Genomic DNA, 19,374 nt, shown 5'->3' on the forward strand with positions numbered 1-19,374 from the left:
GTGCGGTGTTGTCAGTTGCGTCTTTCTTGTATCTTGTCTGGGTACCGGCCGGCTTCACCACCACCACCACCTCGCTGTGCCAGCAGCAGCCTGTGCCACTGCAGCGCAGCGCACCGCACCGCAGCGCAGCGGAGCTGGAGCTGGAGCTGGAGGTGAAGGAGAGGAGAGGAGAAGAGGAGGAGGAGGACGGACTGTCTTCTCTCCGACAGGCTGGAATAGAGCGTGTGTGCAGTGTCCCGTCGCTTCATCATGTCTGTGGGGAGTAAGGGAGTCGCTGGGATTATTGCGCTGATTGTGCGGCTGCTGCTCGGCTCCTGTGGGACAGAAGGTGCAGAAGGTGAGCGGCTCAGACGCAGGTCCGTGGACCGTGTTGGTTTATTGAAAGCGAAGCCAAGTGTTAATTGTTGCACTTGCTTCACACGAGGCTGAGACTTTTAACTGCAGGCTGGATAATGAAAGGTGACAAATATACAACATTTATTTGTAATTTACTTTCTTTATTCAGCGACACGTTTCTCCTGGATGATGGGAAAACGTCAAAGTAACTTTGAAACATGTTCAAATTCACTGTAAACCCTCATTCAGAGCTACAATCACCCTATGATATTATGAATTAATCCGCTAATTAGGGCTGCAACTAATGATTCTTTTCATAAGCCATTCATTTGGCGATTATTGCTCGATTAATCGAGTACCTGTTTGGTCCATAAAATGTCAGAAAATGTTGATCAGTGACTGTCAAACCTGGAAATGGTGATGTTCTCCACAAAGCAAAATTATTCAGTTTGAATGATTTTCTTTGTCATTTGGAGCAAAGAAAAGAAAGAAACATACACTGTTCCCATTTAAGAAGCTTAAAAAACTGGTTTAAAAAAAAACAAAAAAAAAACAAAACCCAACTCACAATTCTTGATGATTCATTTATGAATCGATTAATAATCGAGTCATTGTTTCAGCCCTGCTGCTGATTACTTTATAAATGTATTAATCATGTAGGGAATATTTATTTCTAACATTTTAAGTAGTAAATCCATATGGTGAACCTTCATTTTGGGTAATTAGCCTGATGAGTAATTACCCTTAAACTGCTGTTTAACTTGATTCAATTAGTCATTCAAAAAAAGAGCTCACATTTTAATTTAGGTGACATTTAATTTGCAACTTATACTCTCCATAATACAATATAATGGAACCACTTCCATGCAGCTGCAGCTGCAGCATCATGTAGATTTTGAACTGAACACAATGCCATGACTCGTGGTTCATTCTGTGAATTTAGTGACGGCTGTCAAGTTTTAAGAGATGGTGAATCCCACGAGTTGCATTCCTATCTTTTCTAGCAATTTATGTTTCCTCCTGAGCGAGAGAGAGGGAGAGGGAGAGAGAGAGAGAGAGAGAGAGAGGGAGAGGGAGGGGAAGAGAGAAATGGAGACTATCTGAGGAGAAAACTTCACAGGAGGATGCCACTTCTACAAAATTACATAAATTGCTTGTTGACTGCTGCGTGAGAGCAGCAACAAGAAGGAAGTGATTATTTACACTGCAACAAGTGAAATTCTGTAGATGAATATAGCTGCAATGATTTCTGCTGTTAAAGTGCATATGAGGTTTTTTGTCCTTCTTGGGAGGTTTTAACAAATTGTTCCAGTAGCATCACAACTGTGGTGGCTTGGTGAAATCAGATGACCCTTCACACTGCATTTACTGCACTCCCTTATCCTGACACTGGAGATAAGAGCAGGCTTATACATTACATTCCTGTGGGTAGAGTATCACACTTTTTCACAATTACTCGAACAATCTAATTGAAACAACTATTTCGATAATCGATTTGTTTTTTTTCCATTATTAAAACATGTTTTCAGATATTTCAGCTTCTCAAATGTGAATATTTTCTCATTACTTTTCTCCATACCAAAAATAAATCATTCAAACTGAATCATTTTGGTTTGTGGATAAAATAAGATAATCAAGAAACGTCATCATTTCCAGGTTTGATCAACATTTTCTGACATTTTTATAGACCAAACCATTAATCGAATGATCGAGAAAGTAATCAACAGATGATCCGATGATGTGTCGATTGTGTGGAATGACATAGTTGCATAAAACAGAGATTTATAGATTGTGTGCACTAAAACTGACAGTCTAGATAGAGAAAACATAATTAAAAATGTTGTATTTTTTTGTTTTTTCTCTGCACTATACTTCGTAACAGTCACACTCTTTGTCCCAGTGAAAAAATGTTTTAACAAAGTTCATCCTTTAAGTTGCATTTGACTTAGCAGTGGCTCCTGAAGGGAAAACACTATGACAGAGAAAGAGAATGAGTGTATGCAGCTCCAGCCCACTTGGTGGTGGTAATGTACTTCTTAGCTGGTTTGCAAACTGCCAGGGAAATGCTGAAAGAGAAACTGTACAGTATGAATTGGATCTACATTCTAAATTCATCTGCTTCAAACCCAAAACGCTGTCATTCTGCAGATGCAGTTTCAATTTTTCTTTAGATGTATTCACCCCAAACAACAAAAGGAAGGAGAAGCTGTGCACATCTTAGAGCTATACCATTCCAAATCTTTTTAGTTTCAGTGTATTTGTCCTCTGATTATTGATTAATACAATTACAATCTGCATAAAGAACATATTGGTTAAATTATACACACACACACACACACACATCCCTTTATATGTATATGTTATTGTATATTGACTGGAGTGACTACAGATACAAAAATGAGTTACAATAATGGTTCAGGCTTTATATAAACCAGGGTTTCCCAATCCTGGTTCTCAGGGACCCACTGTCCTCTGATATAAACTCCAGCCACTGATTGAAATAATGAAATAATCTAAAAAAAGAAAGCACCATACAGTCAGCAATAATAATATTCATAGCAGTGTTCACTAACTAAAAAGAAAAATCAAATTAAAATTGTCATCTGATAAAAGCCAAATGAAATAGTTGTACATGGACATTAATACTCAAAGCGAAAACTAATTAAAAATGAACCTGTAACATTCTTTCGAAAATACTCTTCTTCATGCTCATTATGCTTCATTCCACCCTAGTTAAGTTAAATCCATTTCATTAATATAGCCTAACATGACAAACACAATTTGCCTCAAAGAGCTTTATACCCTTTGTCCTTAGACCCTTACCCTTATCAAGTGAGGAAAAACTCCACCAAACCCCTGTACTGGGCAGAAAATATGGGAGAAACCTCAGGAAGAGCCACAGAGAGGCAGGCTAAAACATTGCATTTACAAAGATAATATAGTTGTAATATTTGACCTTAGGTGTCAGGCATATCTGTAAAATGAAAACGAGAGAGAAAGACTTCCTATTTCCAAATTCAGTGGCATCAAAAGGATTTGTAGATTTTGATAAATGAACGAGACGCATCACTTGAGACAGAGAAGATACATAGACGGCTTTGTTTTGTTTAAGGTATGAGTTGGAAATGACGATTGACGGCCTTGCTGTTTATTTTTTGTAGCTTTGCAGTTTGTAGACCAGTGATCAGATAATAAATGACGTATTACCTTTGCAACACAGCTTGGATTCAGTGCTGCGGCACCATTAGCACTGATTTAACTGCTTCTTAATACACACAAACATGTCATCTGCGTAAAGATGGTGTTCTGGTCAGACTGGGAATGAGAGTGACTCTACAGTTAAAAGAGCCTCGGCTCAATAAACAACTGTCACATCATTCATCGAGTTCTCCATGTGGAGCGCAGTGGCTTTCCATCACTGTCACCCTCATCATCATCGTCATCTTCTCTCTTTCTCCCTCGCACTCTTACTCATACTCTCAAGTCCAGCTGTCGGTGCAATTCATCACAAATAGACAGTTGAACATTTATAGAAACAGAATTTGACAATCACTTCAGCGGCAGCGGATCAAAGGAAACTGTGGTGAGAAACTACAGCCTTTTTTTTTAGATATAGGAAAAGGAAAGGATGTGAAATTGCGCAACGAGGTTGCAAGGTCAGAGGGAGGATTGATCATGTAACGTCATTTGTGTTTCACAGGACACAGGCCCTGGATTCCATCTCTGTGGTTCGGTGCATGTCTGCAAAGCAATTTAAACACAAATGCAACCTCTATCTCAATTTCTTTTTATTGTGCAATTATAATTTAAACAGCCTTGAAATAGAGATAAGTGCAAAACTGCGAATACATTTCAGACAGGGCTGTCTGAAACTGTGAAAAGCGGTATCTCAATAAATACATGGCTTTGTGTGAAACCTTTTTGTAGTGTGCACATAATGTAAATCTGTACGCTTTCAAAAATGGCTTGGAAAATACTAATTATGATGTCTTCAAGCAGAACCTGGCCTTCGTACAGAACCTGGCCTTGTTAACTCGGGGTGGGAGGAAAAATTGATACAGTGAAATATCGCAATATTTTGTGTGGTGATATTATATCACTTTTGATATTTATAGCAATTGTGAATCAAGGATTTATTCAAAATTGTTCAACCTCAGTTGCCAAAGTCATCCAATGGCAAAAGTCCCTTTGTTCACAAGAGCAGTGCTGCAGATACTTTCAGACTATGGACACACAAAAATAAATATTTAGTAATAGTGTAATAAATAGAAAAGACTGATAGCTGGAGAAAGCTTTAACACTTATCAAGCACCGTTCCAACTGCATACCACATAACCCCCTCACTGACACACATTTTGTGTTGGTGTGTGTGTGTCACTGTCTTTAAATGTTTGTGATAGGCGACTGGACTTGCTTGAGTAACAAAATCATAATATATTAGCGATGGCTCAATACCTCTGAAGAGAGCGTTATATACATTGTTCATGTCTGATACCAATATCAATATCACAATACTGATATCAGCCCGATATAGTGGTACTTTTTATAGCCAGAGGTGTCAAACAGGTGGCTTGTGGGCCACATGGGCCTCACTTTATAATGAAAACAAGGCCCACGACCTCTAAGGCACAACTTGAGTAAATTCAACATGAAATGACATACATAAGCTTGTTTGGTGTTTCAGTCACTTTGTCATTGTTGTTAATATATACACCAAATTTTAGATTTGTTTTTTTCTTCATTATTTTTGCATCACATGTGTGTTTTATATGCAAGTTATGAGCACAAAACAAACCTTTTTACTTTGAAATTCTGTGAAATATCATCATGGACGTCTTACTTGTGAGGTAACGATGGAATGTTGTGTTAGGATTTTTAGCTTGTATTGCCGAACCAGCTACTGAACAGTTTTTTTCCTCAATTTTATTCTTTCAACCGGCCCCATTCTTGACAAGACAAGACACTCAGTGGCCCCTGGGTCATTTTACTTTGACATCACTGCACTAAGCTGTCAACTAATCCAGTGTCCGATCAATGCTGATACTGAGGGTTGAAATATTGTAGTAATAACACAAACACACAAAAAGTCCTTGAATTTGAAGAATATGAATCAGTCAACACCGTCTTCCTACGCTTCCCCATTTGTTTTCATTGCAGCTTTTTCCATGAGTAGTTTTCAGGATGATATTTGTTTATTCTGCATTGGACTAAATTATTAGAGAGACTGACCTCAATTTGGTCACTTCTCCGGTGGAAAACTCAGGAGCATTTCCTCGTTCAGATGCCTGAAATGGTAGACTGGGTCGAGATGTGTTTGATTATTTAACTAGCTCAGGCTGAGGAAGGGGAATATATTTACGGTGCTGTTATTTTCTCTGAGTGCTGGAAATGAATTTCCTTCAGTCTACAGCCAGGCAGAAAATAATTTGGTAAAAAATATACTCTGGGAGAGGAGTTGATTTAAATTTACGCCAAGCTCTCTGGTTCATATGAGAGCAGCCTTGTCTCATCAGAATTTATTACTCTGCGATGAGGTGCTGGTTTGCACTGAGAGTACATAAACCTCTGAATAAAATCAATTTGGTGTGAATGTGTGAGGCATTTTTCCTGCGAACCCCGCTGTCCTTTATGCTTCACGAGACACCAGAGTCTTATCATGAGGAGGGGAGCAAAGTAGTCAAGAATAAATCTGCCATACTTTTCTTCTTTATTATCATTTATGAAAATGTGTTGAGTAGAAGTGGAGTCATGAAGATGTTCTGATTAAGTCAAGGTTACATAAAGGTGATGCCAGTTGCTTGTGTGTGTGCCTGGAGCTGTCAGTCTTCAATCTAGATTTATTAATCCAGGGACAAGTAGTTAAGCGATAAAAGTGACAGAGAACTGCAGTCCATCCATCTGCCTTTGTGACCTGTGGGATTTCGTGTTTGCCCAAGGCCGACTCCCCAGTGGATGTCTGCCTCCCTAAAAAACAGAGCCATTCATCAGATGGCCCTGTCATTACATCAGATGACTTGTTATCGGTCCAAGACTCGGCCACATTCTGCTGAGGTCACTGTTCACGTCAGTCTGTGCAGCAGCAGCAGACTGTGAACATCAGCCACAAGCATCGACACAAGCACCCTGTGTTCATGTGGAATTTGAAACCATGACTGTTTGGATAAGTTCTTTAGAAGAAAACATGAATAGAGGAATACATGGAGGGAAAACTGAGAAATCACCAAGGGTTGGATTTGGATTATTTATTCTTTTTTTTTAACCTTTATTTAACCCTTAGTGCTCACGTGCACCCATGGTAATTTGCTGTGGGAATAAGACACAACTCCATATATGGACATCCTGGGTGTGTGTGTTTATAGGTGACATATTCTGGCTTTAAAAAAAAAAAAATATTGCTTAAAAAAAATGTGTTGTTTAGTCAAAGTTTTGATTTATTTTATATTACATTTTTAGTCGCGATATAAAGTAGTCATAATTGTGCAGAAGTCACAAAATTGACCGTTTTTCTTTAATTTTTCTTTCTTTCTCAATTTTCCAAGGGTGACCTGGAGAAGCACTTATAAATAACCCATGTTGGTTTAAAATGTTTTAACCTTCAAATAATGTCTCCAAGATTAATTTGATGTATGAAACTATAATATGCTATTTTCTACATTTTTTCTGGGTTAATAAAACTAAAACAAATGTATCATATTTCTATAAAAAACTACAACATAGTCTACTGTACCTGGTCTGATGACACGGTTCTTTGCACAGAGCTTCAGAGTTCACTGTCATTGTTTATATGCCAACAAATGTTTTTTACAACAGCTTTAACAAACAATACCGTTTACCAACTGTGGGGGGACCCAGAGAGCAAATCCTACATTGTGTAATTCTTTAAATGTTTACATTCAGTCTTAGAAAAATATGATTTAAACAAGTCCAGACTTGAGTTCAAAACAAAACCTTAAGCTTAAACTTCAAAGCAAAATTGAGATAATGAATTTTAAGTGCAATCTTTGCATTATATAGGGATGAGGAAATTAAATTTTAGTTTAGAAGAGTGGAGGAGTTAAGTTGTGGGATTTGTGTGGATATTCATTCTATTCGTCCACCACCTTTAAGCTGTGCAGTGACACTCCCACCACCTTCTCTTCCTCTCATTTCACACACGACTGGGTTTTTGTGTATGTGTGTGTCTGTGTGTGTCTGTGTACTTGTATTTGTTACCTTTTCTGGCGTCAACACTGACCTTTTTTTAGGACCAGTCGTCCTCATGGAGATAAAAACAACCTGGTCCTAATGACGCAGAAACTCAGTTTGGAGGAACTGGTTAAGTTTAGGGCTAAGGTTTGACTTGTGGTTAGGTTATGGTTAAGGTAAGATATTAACTTTGGATAAGGTTTCAGAATAATGTTTTGTTTATGCTGTCCAAATGAACGGAAGTGTCCTGAGAAGAATGGCAAACGTGTGTGTGTGTGAGAAATGTCATGTTTGTTCATCTCACCTTCACGCACACACATTCATCTCTTTGGTTTCAACAATACATTCTCATTCTTCTGTGTCACAATCGTATTTTCCTCAAAGTGACATCACTTTCAACTCCATTTCATTTTCTTTCGGAGAAAATGGCTTTTTTGGTTTTGTTTTGTTGGGAAGATAATGCCACTGCCTCTATAGAGCTGCGGACGTCATGTGACTTGAGTTTGCTCACAGCGCCATGTTGGCTGGCAGAGCTGCTGAAAAATGAACCAATGCACCAATGCCAATGTTTCAAGCTTGAGGAGTTCATGGTGCACTTTAAATCCACAGAGATTGAACAAAATCACATAACAGATTATATCTGAGCCTTACAATACCCCCGGGTGTTTTTAACAAGTAGGGAAAGTGGAGCAGACTTTATTCCAGACCTGTAGCATTGCTACATCTTCAACTCTCTGATAAACTTTCCCTCATTCTGCTCCAGAGAACATTTACACATCACAATTAAATTGGAGTCTGTAACGACGCTGAAGTCGCCTCCCAGTCTGCAGTTAAGGGGAAATTTAAGGGAAACTTAACTTACATTAGTCGCACCCCTATGACTATTAAATAAAGGTTTTATTGTGTCTGAAAATACAGCACAGCTTTACGCACACACTTTGATGTGTCTACTACAAATTGCCAAGATGGACACCCTATTCAAAATGGCCGACTTCCTGTTGAGTTGTTGAGTTTTTGTTCGTCTTAGGCTTTAACATGTTACGACCAAGAGTTTCCAGAGTTGTTATGCACGTTAACCCCCTCAAAATAATAATAATGATCTGAAGGATAGCAATAGGTTCCGGCCCTAAATATGATGATCATTGTAAGTTACCTTTCCCTTAAGTTTAGCCTTAACCACTGACTGGAAAGCTGTGAATCTGGATGCAAACTTTAGTGCTGTGATTAGCGACAGTACCAGACTGCTTTGGCATCCTGACACATACAACATTGATCCACCATCTTATTTTTTTTTTTTTTATAAAAACAGCCACTGAAGAGACAAGTTGCCTGACATAGTGCCGCTGGTTATACAGTATATGCCTATTGATGTAAACAGAATTGTTGCCTTCCAGAATGGCGTTGACCCTAGTTCAACTGACAGCTGACTGTTAGAGCTCTATATCAATCTGTGAGGAGAATATAAAATGTGTCAGAGCAATAACTACATTTAGAGCACACCTTTGGCCTATACCAAGCCAATTCCAATCAGTGTTTATCAGGTGAAAAGTGCACGGAAAGCAGCCAATAAAAGCTTTTCAAATACTTTACAGCCTGTACTTTGCAAAGGGTAACTGATTGACTGACTGACTCTCACGCTGTGAGCACCATAAAGTCACAATATTCTGTACATCTAACTTCTCTGCTTAGTCACCCACTAATATAAAATAAAAGGTCATTCTTTCGCACTGGGCTCAGTGGGCAGTTAACACTGAGCTGAATTTTTCATAGTTTTTGATCATCATTCCAAGCAGCTGTAACAGCATAGTACTCACCAAGTTAGAGGCACCATATAGAGTTTTTGCCCAGAGCTGACTCACTTATTAATAAACTCTAGATGGACAGAGAAACTTGCTGTACTGATGCCAAAAACTCGGAAATTCAGCTCTCAAACTATGGAACAAAACTGTCGAAACATGACTCAAGTTGTAATTACATCATCAGGCTTTTCTATTTACATAACACCATATCTTGGGATCCTTGCCTCCTGCTCATACCTCAATAAATACAATTTTCCATCGTAATAGATTATTTTAATACACATAAAGACCTCACCTGCTGCTCTGAAGTTCACTTCAGTTTACGATTTAATGACAGCTCGTGTTCATTAGCTTGAGGAGAGGAGCACGACACAGTGGGAGTGGTGCCTCTTGAAAATGAATAGCAATCATTAACACAAGTGATTCCATTTTTACCTACCTTAAGTGATAACCCATGAACTTTTTCTCACCCCAAATCCAATCGAGTAATCCAATGTAGTTTGGTTTTTTTGAGACCAGTGACCAGAGTGAGAGGGGAAAAAAAGAGTCTGGAGGAGCTGATTGAATTAATGCACTAAAGTCACTTCGCTGTAACACCAGACACTTCTAACATCATTTGAAGTCAAGTGGCAATCAGTGGTAATGTTGTTGTGGTGGAGTGTGAAAACTCTTCCAGTTCACTGTGAAGCTGCAGTGGGTCATAGGTGGTCTCTAATGGGGTGTTTCCATCATGTCAATCAGGGTCTGTCATAGGTCTACATTTACAAATTTAGCAGACATACAAAAGAGGAGCAAGCCACATAGTAGAAGTCTTGGACAGTAATCCACTAGATAGAAGCAGTGGACTGATAGAGAGAATGCAGAAGTGGATCCAAGTGTAGGAGATGGTGCAGGGGAGGGGGTAGGGGTACAGTAAGTGCTAGGACAAAAGATGCTCTTGGAAGAGCTGGGTCTTCAAGAGCTTCCTGTTCTGGTAGCTTCCGGCAAGTAATTCCACCAGCGTGGAACGACACATGAAGAGAGTCTGGATTGTCTTGTGCAGATGACAATACTTCGATGAATGGAGTAGTTGAGGGGTCACATAAGCCTTTAGGAGAGCATTTAAGTAGGTGGCAGCAGACCCATGAAGCACTTTGTAGGCTAGCATCAGTGATTTGGATTTGATGCGGGTAGCTAAGGGTAGCCACTGGAGCTCAATGAAGAGATGACATGTGCCCTTTAGGCTGATTGAAGAACAGACACATCTGTAGTGGTTTCACAGCACAGGTCGAGAGTAGTCGAGGCGGTGAGAGAACCAAAGCCTGTACCAGGAGCTGGGTAGCTTGTTGGGTTAGGTTTGGCCTGATTTTTGTTATGTTGAACAGTGCAAAGCGACATGACCGGGCGACATGATGGTCTAGCTCCATTCGTACCATCCATTTTTAATGGAACAGTTGGGGCTGGTTTGATACTATTCCTAATGGAAACGTATGTACCGTAAAAAACAAACTGAAACAGTCCATAATGTGTCGTGGTTTGGGGTGGAACAATTACCCAATATGAGTGAGTGATCACTTATTAAGTAAAAGCTACAAATACATGGATACATGGACCACTGGACTGTTCTTTATGCACTATGAACTGATCTGATCTTGCAAGACTCTCTTCGCTCACAAGCAACTGTCACAAGCATAGCGAGTCTCACGAGAGTTGCTTGGGAACAAAGAGAGTAATTCTTACAAGACTTCCGTGTTACCTTACCTTTCAAGTCTAAATTATTCAGCCAAATCACTTCAGACATTATGTAATGAGTGTCTCGGAAATGCCTCCACCTTTTAGTCTGACCGTGTCTTGGTAGGTCTGAAATGTGTCATAAAATGAAAAGTAAAATACACTGGTGGATTCCTTTGGTCTTGAGAATGTTTGCAAACAAGAATTTCATTGCATTGAATTGTATCAAATCAAATCAAAAACATTCCATAAAAACGTGTTTTCCTTGAACTGTGTATTTGCACATGTTTCTAGATTCGTAACACATTGTCCTCTCAGGGAGAAAGGGAGCTCCTCACTCATAGTCCCTGGGGTTTAACTGAGTTCACACATGTGGAGAAGAACTGGGGCCACATTAATCCCAATGTGAATGTTCCAAAGAAAAATTCCAATGAGAGTTTAGTGCTTTAGTGCCTTTTAATGTCTTGTCTTGTCTATTTTGAAATGCAAAAATGAAGCATTAATGATTTGCACATCACACACTCCACACGTCTCCTCCTGGGTCCATTAATAAAAGCGATGTAACCTGCAGCAGACGTCACAAATCTGCATAAGACTTCCATTTTTCATTGTGAGTGATTGTTTACGCTCTAATTATTATTATTATTAGTGTTGCTAATGTTTGCATCCTTTTCTTTTTTTGGAGCCCGTTGCATTTGGCATGTGTGAAGGGTTAGGACTTCTTCAGAAGAACAATTTACTTGCTGCTTTGTGCGTTTTTCTTTTGATAACTTAATTCAGCTGATTGGTTTTGCTGCCCGTGGAGCCTTATGTTAATGTACTGTGCTTATCACAGAGGAAATAACAGCACTGCTCTCTTGTCTTTCACACGGAAAACAGTTTATAAGTGTTATGGTATTTCCTAACATCTGACTAACCTAATGAGACTCTGTAGAATTACTGGCCTGGACTGGAAATGGGGAACTAACATTTCTCTCACTGTCAGACTTCTGTACCTTTAGAAAATTCGAATGATATACGATGATATGTTTTATTGACGTTTATGGTGCACTTCGGATAAATCCAAATACTTCAGGTGATTGCCTGTCTTTTCACATTGCCATGAATGTGGTGACTTTGGTAATTCTTCAACTTTAGATGTGGCACCGTCATTAGGCTGCAATTTCAACTAACACATTCTTGAGGGATATGTTTTTTCGTGTTAGAAATGATCCATTTTAGCTTTCCCTGTAGTTTTGAGACGGTGCTTTAGTGTTTGTGCTTTTGAACACATGCAGTTTCATCTTTGGTGAAAGGTGAAAAGGTTTATTGACAAAGACAAAAAAAGGAGAACAGCTGCTTTTCAGCTATTTTCCCACTCAATGATGGCTCAGAGAGAACGAGGGCAAGCTGAACTCGACTGTCTGGGTCACTTTCAGAACTCAGATGGGATTTGTCCTTTTGGGCACTCAGTTATTTCTATGAAACATGTAAAGGGGTTGACTTAAGCTTCTGTCACAATAAAATTAGCAGTTATTCCTGGGATAGTTAAACCAAAGTGAAGCTGCATGAAAAGGCGATTAACTGTGGTGTTATTTTTTTGTTTTTTTTTTACCACCTCTGTGTCACCGGTGTGTGAAATGTGACTTCACGAATGCGTCAGGGAAAAAAAGGCTCTCCATAGCTCTAAGATAATCAGATAGTCAGATCATCTGCCCCCATCCAATCCTATCTCTTGTTGTCAATAGCTCTCAGTGATGTTCAGTCTCTCTTTAAAGTAAAACAATGTCGGAATCGTCTTGGGTTACCTTACAGTTGGTAAAAGTTATCATTAGTTACAAATCTCGTAAAATATGATGTGTTCAATGTGTGTATTTGTTGAAAAGCCAACAATACCTGTGAAATCTGAAGCAGAACTTCTAATGTGCAATCATTCATGTCTTCGGACCAGGTACAGTTTTAATTTAAGTTTGAAGATTGTAAACCTACATTGTGTTGCTTTAAGTCTATTGTTAGATGATAGCTGTTTTAAAAAGTAAGGATCACTACAAACAAAATAATTTTTTATGGATATTTACCAAAGCCTATACTCTATCAGTGTATCTTACATTACTTGTCTACTGACTTATTAAATGTGACTCTCAGTTGCTGTGACTTACAATCCAGTCTATATATAAGGAGAATGTGCTTCACTATATATCTAAAAAAAGTGAAGCTAATGATACTCATCAGAGGAAAAATAGGTTCTGATGGTTTAAGTATCACCGTGTGGTACTAGGTTCTCATGCTGTAGGTATATTAGTGCTGCTTGGTATCAAGTTCCCTTCTGTTTTCAGTGAGATGTGTGATTTTGGAATGGTTTTTTCAATAAAATGCCTTTTACTTCCACGTCTGCTCCAGTCAGTAGCTGCCAGCTCAGCAGACTTTAACATTAATTCACCTTTAAGAATTCTGTCTTTGCTCATGATCACACTTTAAATGTCATAAAGTCTCTGAAGAACACGGCCTTACCTGTTTTAACCCCCTCTGCCTCATCTGCGTAGTTTTCTTACAAAGGGCCCGCTCTCACATCACCATGTGAGCGAGTTAATTGACGTATCATAGTCTTCATTGTTTTGTAGTTTGTGCACCTCCGTGCCACTACTTATTCTTCTCCCAGCCAACCAGTCAGGCCTGGTGGGGTGGACATGAATAAAACAGCAGTATTATAAATGTCTTTCGTATCCACATGTTGACAGGTTGCTTTTCTTCAGTCAAAACTGGAATTGGTAACATTAGGTTTGGTGTATTTTGGGCGTTTTCTGCACTGAGAACCAAATAGCCTATCAAGATAGATCACTATCATTTAAAAATAGCTCAGTGGATTAAAGATAAAAGACCTTAGGAGGCCTGTCATATGACATACTCTACATTTAATACATTGACAGGTTTTGATGATTCATTTCTTTGGCCTCTCAAGTATAAAGTTTTTTGTTTTTCGGCTTATCAGCTGCAAGTCTACATTATTTTGTGTATTACATTGGACATTTTTGAAGCCAATTTGTCATCTGTGATTAACTGATTCATAGGAAGAGGAAAGGAATTGGGGTTGCAACTGGTTCAATCCCAGGACGGGCCAAGGGCCGGGGTGCCCCTAAGCAAGGCACCCGATCCCCATTGTTCCTGTGCTGGGCTTGTGTGCGTTCACAATTGGTGTTTGGGTGAAATGCAGAGGTCAAATTCATTATAGCTAATTGGTTTGTGTGTAAAAATGACTGATTCTAATTCTAAAAAGATTAGAATCTTGTGGTAAATCTGCTCCTAAATCTGGGTACTACATAGGTTGTTGCTCGCCTGTGAGTCAGCTTTATACAACACAGCTCATCATTACAGAAGCTTCTGAAAGAAACAACATTATGGCAATTTTATCTAAAAGCAACAGCTTTAGGAATAATGTTGCCAGTAAACTGACCTATAATGTTGCTTTTGTAGTCCAAATCGGTGAAGGATTACTTCACCGATTTGCATTTAGCTTTGTATTGCTGGAATAGGGAAAGCAGTTTTGAAAAATTGTGCTTCCCAACCTCAGTTTCCCCAGAGTCGAGAAATATCTTCATTCTTTTTTTTGTTAACGTGCCCACCAGTGATACTTGGTCCGAGCCTTGGTCTGATTTTTTAAAACGGACCTCATTCCCAGAATGTAAACAGTGTCCGCCATCTTTGCTAACAGTTATGCTAACAGGACCAAGTGTAAGCTCGGTGAAATATTCCTTTAACACCTGCATGTCACAACCGAACAAGGACTTGAACCCAATAGCACGACTCAGAGACAACTTCCAAAAAATACTCTAATTTATTGGACAAAGTAACAAATAAAAATCACTCTCAAAGGGAGGAAAAGTATCAACAGAAAATCACTCTATCGAGGAATCACTAGATAAGCAAAAGGCCAAAGTAACAAATTATAATCACTCACTGGGAGGAGACAAAAGGTCTAAGCAAGGTGCCAAATCAAAATCACTCTTCACGAGGAAAAAACTCTGATGGCTCAAAAAGGGACAAAACAAAGTAGCAACTAAGAAAAGCAAAAACCTTACAAACAATTGACGTGGCATGGATTGGCGTGGGTTCTCTGGCATGACAGACAAGACGAACTGACGCAGGGCAGAGGGAAGCACAGGCTATATGTAACTCAAAGTAAATGGGGAACAGGTGGAAACAATCAGGGCGGGGAAGATAATCAGACTGGCGGGAAAACTACAGGGGAAGGGCAAGTTATCTGAAACGAGAGGAAAGAGAGATGTCAAAATAAAACAGGAAGTCACAAAACAAATAGAAGGCAAAACTAAACATAACTTAACACAACTTTCTGGATATGACAGTACCCCCCCCTCTAGGGACGGCACCTGACGGCCCAGATAACTGAGGGTGGCGTCTGTAAAAGTCTGTGATGAGGTCAGGATCCACAATAAAGCTAGCAGGAACCCATGATCGTTCCTCTGGACCGTAGCCCTCCCAATCCACCAGGAACTGCCTGCCCCGGCCCCTGTTGCGCACAGCCAGCAGAGCCTTGACTGAGTAGACAGGGCCGCCGTCGACCATCTGGGGAGGTGGAGGGGGTGCGGCTGCGGGCACCATGAGGCTTTCCTTAACCGGTTTCACCCGGCTGACGTGGAAGGTGGGGTGGACTCTCATGGACCGGGGCAAACGCAGACGGACAGCGGAAGGGCCGATGACCTTGGACACTGGGAAAGGCCCCACGAACCGTGGAGCCAACTTCCTGGAGGCGACTTGGAGAGGCAAATCCCGCGTAGAGAGCCAGACCTTCTGGCCAGGCTTGTATACAGGCGCAGGTAGGCGCCTCCGATCAGCAGCCCTCTTCATGCGGTCCACACTGCGTAGGAGTGCCTTACGGGCGGCTGCCCAGATGCGGTGGCATCGCCGGACCATGGCATGGGCCGACGGGACGATGATCTCCTTTTCTGTCTCGGAGAAGACAGGGGGCTGGTAGCCGAAGACGCACTGGAATGGAGACATGCCAGTTGCCGAGGTGAGAAGAGAGTTGTGGGCATATTCCACCCACACCAGCTTCTTGCTCCAGGAAGCCGGATTCTGCGACACCAGGCATCGAAGACAGGTCTCTAACTCCTGGTTGAGACGTTCCGTCTGGCCGTTGGCTTCTGGGTGATAACCAGAGGTGAGGCTGACGGTGGCCCCGATGAGCTTGCAGAACTCTTTCCAGAACCTGGATATGAACTGGGGCCCCCGGTCTGAAACAATGTCTTTGGGAAAACCATGAATACGAAATACTTGAGTCATCATAATCTCTGCCGTTCTTTTGGCAGATGGAAGCTTGGGTAATGCTATGAAATGAGTCATTTTAGAAAACCTGTCTACCACTGTGAGCACAGTGGTGTTTCCTTCAGAGACCGGGAGCCCCGTGACGAAGTCGAGTGAGATCTCAGCCCATGGACGAGTGGGAACAGGGAGTGGCTGCAGCAACCCCATCTGCGCTCTGGAGGAGGTCTTGTTGCGGGCACAGATGGAACACGCCTCCACATACTCCCGAACCTCCCTCTCCATGGAGGGCCACCAAAACCTCTGGGAAATGACGTACATGGTCCTCTTAACTCCTGGATGGCAGGTGAGCAGTCCGGTGTGAGCCCAATGGATCACCTGTGGACGCATAACAACAGGGACAAACAAGCGATTCTCCGGACAACCACTAGGTGTCGGATTCTCACCATTAGCCTGCTTCACCTGAGATTCTATCTGCCAACTCACCGCTCCTACCACACGGTTCAGTGGTAGGATGGGCTCCGGTTCCTTGGCAGTAGGCTCGGGGTCAAACAGACGGGACAAGGCATCGGGCTTGGTGTTCTGGGACCCCGGCCTATAAGACAGAACAAAGTTAAATCTGTTAAAAAAAAATGTCCATCTGGCTTGGCGAGAGTTCAGTCTCTTTGCTTTGCGAATATATTCCAGATTCTTATGATCTGTCCATACAATGAATGGGTGCTGTGCGCCCTCTAACCAATGTCTCCACTCTTCCAAAGCTTTTTTCACTGCTAATAACTCACGGTTCCCAACATCGTAGTTTCTCTCTGCCGGCGAGAGTTTATGAGACAGGAAGGCGCAGGGATGAAGCTTGTTGTCCTTCTCAGAGTGCTGGGAGAGTACTGCCCCCACTCCATTATTGGAGGCATCCACCTCCACCACAAACTGCCGGCTGGGATCAGGAACTGTGAGAATGGGGGCAGTAGTGAATCGCACTTTGAGCTGCTGGAAGGCCTCCTCAGCTTGAGGGGACCACAAAAAAGGAGACTGAGGAGAGGTAAGTGCATGTAGAGGTGCAGCTGTGGCACTGAAGTTTCGGATAAACCTCCTGTAAAAGTTAGCAAATCCTAAGAATTGTTGAACCTTTTTGCGGCTATCAGGTGTTGGCCACTGAGCCACAGCGCTAACTTTAGCCGGATCCATTTGCACCTTTCCAGGGGCTATGATAAAGCCAAGGAAAGATACAGTGTCGGCATGGAATTCGCTCTTTTCTGTCTTGACATATAATTGGTTCTCCAGCAGTCGCTGGAGAACCTGCCGTACATGATGCACATGAGAGTCTAAATCTGGGGAGAAGATCAATATGTCATCTAAATACACGAACACAAAGTGGTTCAGGAAGTCTCTCAGTACATCGTTGATCATTGCTTGGAAGACAGCAGGAGCATTGGTCAACCCAAACGGCATGACTAGGTACTCGTAATGACCACTAGGAGTGTTAAAGCCTGTTTTCCATTCATCCCCCTCTCTGATCCTAACCAGATGATAGGCGTTTCTGAGGTCTAATTTAGTGAAAACCTTAGCTTGCTGAAGCTGATCAAAAGCTGATGACATTAGTGGCAGAGGGTACCGATTCTTAACAGTTATGTCATTAAGTGGTGCATAGTCTATACATGGTCGGAGTGTCCCATCTTTCTTTCCCACAAAAAAGAACCCTGCCCCCGCTGGAGATGAAGAGGGGCGGATAAGACCAGCCTTTAACGAGGACTCAATATACTCGGTCATAGCCTTCTTTTCGGGGCCAGAGATGGAATATAGTCTACCCTTAGGAATAGGGGACCCCGGGATCAAATCAATGGGGCAATCATAAGGCCTGTGGGGAGGAAGGGAGGTTGCCTTCTTTTTACTAAATACCTCACTCAACTCGTGGTAACATCTTGGGACTGAAGTCAGGTCAGGAGTTTCAGAGTCTGTGACATGAACAGAGGCAATGTTATCACTAGTTTTCACATTATGACAAGACTTTAAACACTTGGTTTTACATTCTTCTGCCCAGTTCAAGACCCTCCCAGTACTCCAGTCAATGTGCGGGTTATGTTTCTTCAGCCAGGGAAAACCCAAAATGAGAGGATACTGGGCAGAGTTATATAAATGAAATTGCATAAGTTCATAGTGGTTATCAATGATAACTGTGAGCAGTTCAGTCTTGTGCGTCACTCGAAAAATCAGACTGCCATCGAGAGCGCTGGCCTCTATAGGCTGAGATAATTGTTCTGTTTTTAGCTTGAGTCTCATGGCAAAATCCCAGTCCATGAGACTTTCATCAGCCCCCGAGTCAATGAGAGTCTCCAAACTAAGTGTGGTGTTGTGATGCCTCACCTTAGTCTGGGTTAAAGCTCGAGGAGGGAATTCCGTGGAGGAGAAACGTCTCCCCAGTACCCCCCTGTCGACTGGTGAGCCTGTGCCTTTTGCCGGACACGCTGCTAGCAGATGCCCTTGCTGTCCGCAATAGAAGCACCTGCCTTCCTGCAGGCGACGACGGCGCTCCTCTGTGGACAGTTTGGTTCGCCCCAACTGCATGGGCTCCTCCACCTCCTCGGATGGCCTCTCCCTCCGGGTAATGGGTGATGGAGCACGTGAGGAGCTCCGCCAACTGGGTGTAGTGACAGCAGCGCGACCCTGATGACGACCAGCTGCAGAGGCCATTCGGCTTCGTTGTAGCTCCTGTAAGCGGTTGTCTGTTCTTATGGCCAGAGTCATTACTGAGTCTAGATCAGAAGGCAAATCTAGGGGCACTAACAAGTCTTGAATTTGATCTGAAAGTCCCTTGAGAAAAACATCATACAGGGCCGTGGTATTCCATCCGCTATCCGTGGCTAGGGTGCGAAAGCGGATAGCATAGTCACAAACAGAGTCTCTATTTTGTTTGATGTTGCTCAACTCACGTGCTTTCTCTCGGTCGGATGAGAGGGGATCGAAAGCCTTCCGCAGAGCCTGTTTAAACTCCTTGAGGGATCCGCAGATCATTGAATCCCGAGACCATTCAGCCGTAGCCCATGCCCTCGCCCTCCCGGTGAGGTGGGAGATCATGAATGCCACCTTCGATCGT

The 19,374-nt window shown here is 41.8% G+C and overlaps 1 protein-coding gene across 1 annotated transcript in view; it reads left to right on the forward strand.

Moving 5' to 3' along the window:
- Nucleotides 1–322: 322 nt before the first annotated feature.
- LOC122781103 (contactin-associated protein-like 5) overlaps nucleotides 323–19,374 on the forward strand; it is a 95,594-nt gene continuing 76,542 nt past the window's right edge. Inside the window, exon 1 of the mRNA XM_044044611.1 lies at nucleotides 323–337. The gene's annotated coding sequence lies outside the window, so the exon portion shown is untranslated. The remainder of the gene's footprint in view (nucleotides 338–19,374) is intronic.

The sequence above is a fragment of the Solea senegalensis genome, linkage group LG14 (genome assembly GCF_019176455.1).
Source record: "Solea senegalensis isolate Sse05_10M linkage group LG14, IFAPA_SoseM_1, whole genome shotgun sequence".
Classification (NCBI taxonomy): Eukaryota; Metazoa; Chordata; class Actinopteri; order Pleuronectiformes; family Soleidae; genus Solea; species Solea senegalensis.